At 49.3% G+C, this 8,539-nt stretch overlaps 1 long non-coding RNA gene across 1 annotated transcript in view; it reads right to left on the minus strand.

Annotated features, from left to right (window-relative positions):
* Positions 1-1,022, minus strand: part of LOC106817954 — a 15,463-nt gene extending 14,441 nt beyond the window's left edge. Inside the window, exon 1 of the long non-coding RNA XR_001395134.1 lies at positions 829-1,022. This is a non-coding gene — a long non-coding RNA (uncharacterized LOC106817954). The remainder of the gene's footprint in view (positions 1-828) is intronic.
* Positions 1,023-8,539: the final 7,517 nt, after the last annotated feature.

Here is an 8,539-nt window from a genome sequence, read left to right on the forward strand (position 1 = left end):
CTGTATAGGTACCTGTCGGGAAATAGCACTCAGTTATAGATCAGTATATAGTTAGTTATATAGCAGTATATAGTTAGTTATACATCAGTATATAGTTAGTTATACATCAGTATATAGTTAGTTATACATCAGTATATAGTCAGTTATAGATCAGTACATAGTTAGTTATATAGCAGTATATATTTAGTTATATAGCAGTATAGAGTTAGTTATATAGCAGTATATAGTTAGTTATACATCAGTATATAGTTAGTTATACATCAGTACATAGTTAGTTATATAGCAGTATATAGTTAGTTATATATCAGTACATAGTTAGTTATATATCAGTATATAGTTAGTTATAGATCAGTATATAGTTAGTTATACATCAGTATATAGTTAGTTATAGATCAGTATATAGTTAGTTATACATCAGTATATAGTTAGTTATATATCAGTATATAGTTAGTTATATATCAGTATTAGTAGATAGTTATATATTTCAGGTAGATTTTGATGCTCAATTCGGGTGGTCGCCTGCGTATTAATATATACGACAAACTTGGCATTGCGGTCTAGTCTGTGTTCAGCGCTGTCCGACATTCTACACACGTTTAAACTACACGCGCAAAAAAACATCTAAAAAATAAGCTGGGGACAAGGCATCCTTCTGGTTCATTCCCGACTTTCAATCGCTGATCAGCGTCTCGTTATAAATAAACATTTACTCTATTTAAAATAACATTTACTGCCTTGTAAAAGATACACAGATTACGACTCGAGGTAGGTGGGGTTTGACGCGCATGAAGGCAAACGAAAACGCTAACATACGGTTCTTATTTTTACCCATTAGTTCTTAAAATTGAGTTCTCCTCCTCCTCCTGCTCTGGGTGTCTCCACGAATAACGCTGCTGTCTTCCTGAGTGTCTGAAATCAAAAGATTATTTGCGTACGGCTGATCATATGGTAACCACTAATATTAGAGTCCCACGTACACGAACACCTAGGGCACAGGTGTGGATGTAGGACGCATCATGCAGCTTATATATACATATCAAGAGTAGATAATAGGATCTCCTATTATCTACTCTTGATACATAATGGGGTGGGGGCGCGTGATGCGGACCTGGGATGACGTAATACACGTCCCGGATTTAACTGATAAGTTCTAAATATTTACAAACCCGGATTAAAACGCGCGCGGTGATGCTCAAACCGGTTAACCCAATGTCGCCCTAGAATTCGTTTGTCTTCGAGTTCTAGAATCCTAGCTAACGGTGGCAATTAGCTGCCATGTGCACGTGTCGCTCGAGGTCCGTCGCTTGAGGCAGTAATATTTTATAACCCTCACTGCACGAGTAACAGCTAGTGCGGGCTTGCTTATACCTTGTCACGAGGAATATAATATAATAAACGCGAGTGCAAAACAAGAATTAACCGCGCACGTCTGCACACGTAAAATTACTACGCCATTATTAATTATTATTAAATAAAATGATTAATGCGCCATTGCTCGGTTTTGACCCCGTGTGCGTCTTTTAATAAAATATGAAGCGTGTATATTGTTGTCTCTTGATATTGTGTCAAAAAATTAACGTGCTTACTTACGTTGGTTGTAGATACATATATAGGCTTACGTACTGCATACACATTGACTAGAGCGCATTACATGTGAAAACCGTACAGGCACATGTGCGCGCACGCAACTACGCCTACACCACGCACACACACACGCGCATGCACACACGCACGCACACACACACACACACACACACACACACACACACACAGCACAACACATACACAACGACACCACAACACACAACACACACACACACACAACATACACACACACGGATGAAATAAATACCGTCAGAGAAAGGCAAACAAAATCAGGACGATCGTCAAGGTGTAAATTTGCCGACACTCGTGGGGAAAATATGAAATCAGGATACGAAAACGTCAGCACGTTCCGCCGCCTTCTGTATATACCCAATTTCTGGAAAATTCTTGAGACGAAGGTGTTTAATTCTGTGCACGCTTTGGTGCATCTCTTCTTCTCTGTTTTTCACACCGTAAACACGGATCTTTTGGTTAGATAGCTATAATAGATTGACTTGTTCGCACTCGACGTATGACGATCGTGAGAGTCAGTTAGTCACGACCGAATTTTATTTCAATTCTAGATCAAATTTACTATATGCCGAAAGTTTGTAATTCTGTGCACGACTGGGTGGCATTGCATCTTCTCTGCTTTTCACACGCGTAACACGGACCCTTAGGTTCAGATAAACTATAAATAGATTAACTTGCTTTGACGGTGCCGAAACGACACTCGTGACAGTTCTATTCAGTTGTCCATGAACATCGCGGGCACGCGGTTCTTGTATAAAGCCTAGCGCCAGACTTGCGGACTTTTTCATGGTGTAAGCAGATTCGCTTTTCAATCGGTGCATCGATGTGCCAGTTATTTCACGGGAGATGCGCTAGCCGCGAGGACGGTTCCAGAGAAGTGGAACAATACTAGAGAAAACGGCGCGATAGAAGGAGATACGCCGTTAGAGTTAATGGCGTTGCAGTTGATGTTTCTGGAAGGCGTCCGATATTAACACAGGCGCGTACTAGTAGTAGATCTACCTACGTAGGATGGTGGGTAATGTGAGTAGATATCTGGTGACGGAACGTATACTGCCTACGCCTGCTAGCCTAGTGTAGAGATTAAATCGGGTACGGTTACAGGTGTACAGCGCGTTTGAAATATGTCAATACGATTCAGTTCGTAGTTGATTACGCTACTTTAGTATTCAGGTGTAGCTATTGACCGTAGCTGTCAGCTGTATTGCTGTAGCTAGGTACCGTAGCTGTCAGCTGTAGCTGTATGCTGTACGTTAAGCTGTATGCTTGTAGCTGTAGTCTGTATGCGATAGCTGATATGCTGTAGCTAGTACCGTTAGCTGTGTAGCTGGCTATGCTGTAGCCAGTACTCGTCGCTGTAGCTTTATGCAGTAGCTAGTACCGCTAGCTGTATGCTGTAGCCATACCGTAGATGTAGCTGTATGCTGTAGCTATACCGTAGCTGTAGCTGGTTGCTGTAATTAAGTAAACGTGACCCATTGCGGGTTTTTTCCCCAACGAATTTACATTCTCCCGCGAAGCGAATCAGCCTTCCACATATTTTGTACACCAGGGGGCCACCGAAAGTGAACCCCTCGTTAGACAGTCTAATTGTGTAGTATATTGCTAGAACGCTATTTGTGGTGTATAGGCACTGGGTGTTTAAATACACGCTAATAATGTTAAGTTCGCGTGTTACGGTGGCGTGAGGGTTCTTCGCGTCGAACTTCTCGCGCGCGACGGATACAGACGGACACGTGCGGCTGTCGCCGAATGTGGTAGATGTGTGACGCAAGAGGATAAAGCAATGGCGTATCTAGTAAATTAAGACCACTTTCTAAGTTCCACTTGATTACTGCCTACTTCTCACTATCCTTCGGTGACGACACCCCCCCATCCGTATCTCACTTTGTTTACCGCCCCCCTTCACGTATCTATCTCACTGCGACGGCCGGAACCCCCCCCCCCCTTTCTCGGCGCTCGGGTGTTTGAACTGCCTCTGAGCCTCGTCGCGGTACCTAGTGATCGAATCGGTAAAGACGGGGAGTACGGCCCTTGTCAGGGCTCGTCGCGCGGCGACAACAGTGCAACCATTACTTATACACGGCCAAGAAAAAAATAAACAAAACAAGCGGTAGTAGTCAAACGCGGTTAATTAAGGCGATTGGAAGAGAGAGAGAAAAACCGTTACATTGGTGCTAGTGACAAAACAGGTTGCGACGTGATGGCGAGACGAACGAACGACACCCAGAACGGTCGGGGCCGAGTTTGGAGATGCAGCGTTGCGTTGGATAGAGGACCAACCAGACGCCATCGGCTCCGCGCAGCAATGGAGGGGGAGAGAAGAAAGATATGGCGAAGTTTCCGCAGGACCAGTGTTAGAGATGTGGGGACGAGCGGAGCCGTGAAACGAAAAGTTGGAGCCGGTCGTGAGCTGCTGGCACGAAGTTTAGAGGAGAGTGTTAGAGATGGAACATGAGAAAGGCGAAAACGGAAGTGGCAGCCGGATCATGAGCTTGCTGGTAAAGTTTCAGAGGGAGAGTCGTTAGAGATGGAACACGCAGGAGCGAAACGAAAGTTGGCAGCCGGTCGTCGAGCTTGCTGTCCGTGAGTTTAGAGGAGAGTTGTTAGAGATGGGACAGTAAGGAGCGAAAACCGAAAGTTTGGCAGCCGGGGGGTCGTGAGCTAGCTGGCGAAGTTTTCAGAGGGAGGAGTGGCTTAGAGATGGGACCACGAGGAGCGAAAACGAAAAGTTGGCAGCCAGTGTCGTGAGCTGCTGGCGAAGTTTCAGAAGCGGCATAAGAAGAAAGGCAAGGAAGCGTAAGAGGTAGGTGACAGCAATGAGTGAACGCGGAAGGCAGTTTCGGATGCAGAGAGCCTCACGTCCACCACCTCGCTCCCTCACGACCTAGTTAATTATGAGACGCGATCAATCCATTGTCAAGTGCGGCGAATCGGCTGATGGGTGGTGCCACACGGTCGCGGCGACCGTCGGAAGCCAACGCTGCGCGACATGCAGGAGGTTCTCGAGCACCTGTCTTCTAGAGAAAGTGAGCTGAACCGAAAAGGAAGCCTCGTGTCCGCGAGCCTGCAGGAAGAAGCGTTGAGTGAAAAGAAGCCTCGCTGTCGGCTGCAGAAGAAGCTGAGTGAGAAGGAAGCCTCGCTGTCCGGCTGCAGGAAGGAGCTTGAATAGTGAGAAGGAAGACTCGCTGTCCGGCTGCAGAAAGAAGTATTGAGCGGAAGGAAGCCATCGCTGTCCGGCTGCAGAAGGAGCTGAGTGAGAAGGAGCACTCGCTGTCCGGACCTGCAGAAAGAGCTGAGCGAAGAGGGAAGGCCGCGGGGAGCACGCTGGAGGGAGCAGCTGCCAATCAGGGAGAAGATCTCTCCGTCGCGAGAAGGGGCGGCGCAATAGAGGGTCGCTGTTAGCGAGACTCGCGAGGCAGAGAGGGAGCTGCTTGCTGCGAGAGAAGCAGAGGACCCCCGGGAAGGCGAGCGAGGCAACCATCTCGTCGCAAGCAGAGCACGGGTAAGAGCGCGACTTCATCAAGGCCGACAGTGAGGTGACCTCAAAGACGGATCTCGCTCAACTGGACAGAGACGCAGACGCGCCCTGTAGCACAGCGTGGTTCAGCTTACGGCGGCGGGCGGGAAGCACGCGCAGGCGGGCAGAATACGTGGGTGTCGATGTGACGGCCACGTGAGGTAGTGGAGGATTACAGGCAGAGGACATCCGCGCAGTGCCCAACGAGTACCGTGAAGTGGCGGTATGCGCGCGCCACCCTGGGCCCTATGAGCGAAAGCGAAAGAACCTCGTCCGTGCGGCGGAATGCAGAAAACGGCCTACGACAATGCGCGTCCAAACCATCGGCCCTGACGACCAAACACCTGGGTGTAGAGTAACTTTTACCGCCCGAAGATGTGGAAGTTAGGCCGGCTTGACGGGCCCGTACCTTCGTCCTAGAAGACGGGTTCGCTGAGATGGATCCAGGACGACGAAGAGGGACGCCGAAGGGTATAAGGACGGTGCCCGAGGGCGGACTCCAGATGTGGAAGCTGGACGAGGCCAAACCGGGTTGGACCACCGCCAAACGGCCGCAGATGCAGACGATGAAGAAAGTACAGAAGATGGAGGTGGGCGGGCAGGAGGCAAAGAATGTGGGGACTGAGGTGACGACAGATGCCTGTCGAACAAGAGACAGCCGACGCGACGATGTGAGTTGGAAACAGCGCGGACGCAACGACCCCCCCCCAGCGGAACTTTGACGCCTCGCCAGCGACAGCGAAGGAGATGAAGTGGGGAAAGCAGGCATGGCCAAGACGAGACGCGAGGGGTTGCACCAAGGCCGTTGGGAGCAATGGAGGCATGTATTACGACACACGGGCTTAGGCGCAAATGACGCGTAGCCGGTTGCAGGTGCAGCCGCCCGCGTACTACGTCTAGACAGATGTAAGTGGCAGCGAGAGGGAAGAAGAAGCGACATACGGTGGCACTAGGATAGCTGAAGCTGGTGAGATACCACTGCACGAATCTGCGGGGATGACGAGAATGACGAAGCATATGCGCCTCGTTGACCGTCTCCTGCGAGTGATGAAACACACTCGCGGGGGTACGACTCCTCCTTCAACACCGCCGCCGATGTGTTAGCGGAGCGGACGGGATTGGCACGTGCGATCTGGAGTTATCGACGCGGGTGGTGGGGTCCGCCCACTGCCAGTAGTGGCAGATATCGCCTTGCCCGCGGTGACCGCCGACGGGCAGCGGGTTTGCGTCGTTGTCACCGTTGCGCGCGGGCGACGTAATTGTGCTCGCACTGACTACACAGATGGTGGCTGGCAGAAGACGCACAGCGAAAAGCGAAGCCCAACTGTCGCCGTGGGTCATGGACTCTTCCTCTTTGTTGGAACACTCATAGCACGTGTGTGATACAGTGGCACTTGGTGAGACTGAGACTGAGACAGGACACACCGTGGTTGGAACTACGGCGAGGCGTCGCGCAAGTGAGTTCACCGAGGGAGCCGGGCAGCCTACAGGATCGCCGTCGACGCGAATGTTCTACCGGCCCGTGGACGCGTGGGAAGCGAAACTTTCGTGTAGTGCCGGGCCCACCTAAGCGCCCTGATGCCGCGATCAGTTTTATTTTGTAGTCGCGCATTTCTTTTGTGATGCTTTACCAGCTGGGCGGTTGCCCCTCGTTCTTCGCGGAGTGAGTGTGTATTAACAATGTGCCGAGTTGTTTCTAGTTGGTTCAAGTGTCCATCTGCTATGTTTTTTTTCAATTAAAGATTTAGTCATAAATTGAGCAAGGGGCTTTTCATTTAAGTTGGGGGCGAATGTAGCAGATTCGCTTTTTCAATGCGTGCAATCGCATGTGCAGGTTTATTTCACGGGAAATGGCAGCTAGCCGCAGCGTGAACGTTCAGGAAAGTGGGAACAATAGAGAAAACGGCGCGAAGAAGGAATACGCCGATAGCAGTTATGGCGGTGCAGTTGTGTTTCTAGAGGCGTCCGATATTAACAGTGCCGGTACTAGTAGTAGTACTACTACTAGTGCTGAATGATAGAATTCTGTACGGAACGTTATACTGTTACGTCTGTAGCCTTCAGTGATAGAGATTAAAACCGTACGCGTTAAGGCTACAGCCGCGTTGACAATCATGTCATTAGCATTAACATATAGTTTTCTTATTTATATATATAACTACCATTTTTTTTAGTATTAGCGTGTAGTAGTACAGTAGCTGATACTAGCTATGCTGTAGCTAGTCCGTTAGCTGTAGCTGTAGCTGTATGCTGTACGTAGCTGGTATGGCTGTACTGCTAGCTGTATGCTGTAGTGCATGCGTAGCTAGTACCGTAGCTGTAGCTGTATGCTGTAGCCAGTACCGTCGCTGTAGACTGTATGAGTAGCTAGTACCGATAGCTGTATGCTGTACCAGTACCGTAGATGTAAGCCTGTATTGCTGCTAGCTAGTACCGTAGCATGTAGTGTAAGCTTTAATTAAAGTAACGTGACCTTGCGGGTTTAATTCGCCCAACGAAATTTAAATTCTTCCCCGCCGACATCGACGACCCGCTTCCACATATAGTTTTGTACAACCAGGGGGCGCAGCCACCCAAAAGTGAACCCCTCGTTAGAACAGTCTATTGTGTAGTAATTCTGTAGAACGTATTGTGCTGGTGTCACTAGGCACTGGTGATTTAAATAGCACGTAATATTGTCACCGATATCGCGTGTTACGGTGGCAGTGAGGTTTGCGTCGAATCCGCGCCGCGAACGAATCAGACGCGATACGGTTGACGCGCTCGTCGCCGGCCGTTGGTAGATGTGTGTACGCAAGATGGATAAAGCAATGGAAGGTATACTAGATAATAAACACTTCTAGTATCCACTTGTTACTGCCTAACTGGTTCTCACTTATCACTTCCGTGGACCGACACCCCCCCATCGTAATCTCACTTCTGATGCCGCCCCCCCCTTACGTATATCTGCACTGGACCGGCCGGAACCCTCCCCTCTTCTCGGCGCTCGGGTGTTTGACTGCCTCCTGCTCGTCGCGGGTCTAAGTGATCGAATCGGTAAGGACGGGGAACAAGTAACGGCCCTGTCAGGGTGCGCGGCGCACTAACGGCACATACTATACCACGGCCAAGAGGTTGTTGTCGACGCGGTTAATTAGGCGATTGGAGAGAGAAGCGGAGAAACACCGTTAACAATGCACTCGGCTGCGATTCATGACGCAGCAGTCGAAATTGTTGAAATCGCTCATGTCTTGCGGGAACGTGCAACTGCAACTCGTAGCGATTTCTGGTCGCTTAATCTGCACCGAGTTGACCAAGAAATCAAACTGGTTTGAATTTTCAGCAACTCGTTCGCCTCCCAATCGCTCCGAATTATCGGTGATTTGTAGACTCAGTCGTGCATGCCAACATGGTGAAGTACCG

The sequence above is a fragment of the Priapulus caudatus genome, unplaced genomic scaffold (genome assembly GCF_000485595.1).
Source record: "Priapulus caudatus unplaced genomic scaffold, Priapulus_caudatus-5.0.1 Scaffold1946, whole genome shotgun sequence".
Taxonomy (NCBI): Eukaryota; Metazoa; Priapulida; class Priapulimorpha; order Priapulimorphida; family Priapulidae; genus Priapulus; species Priapulus caudatus.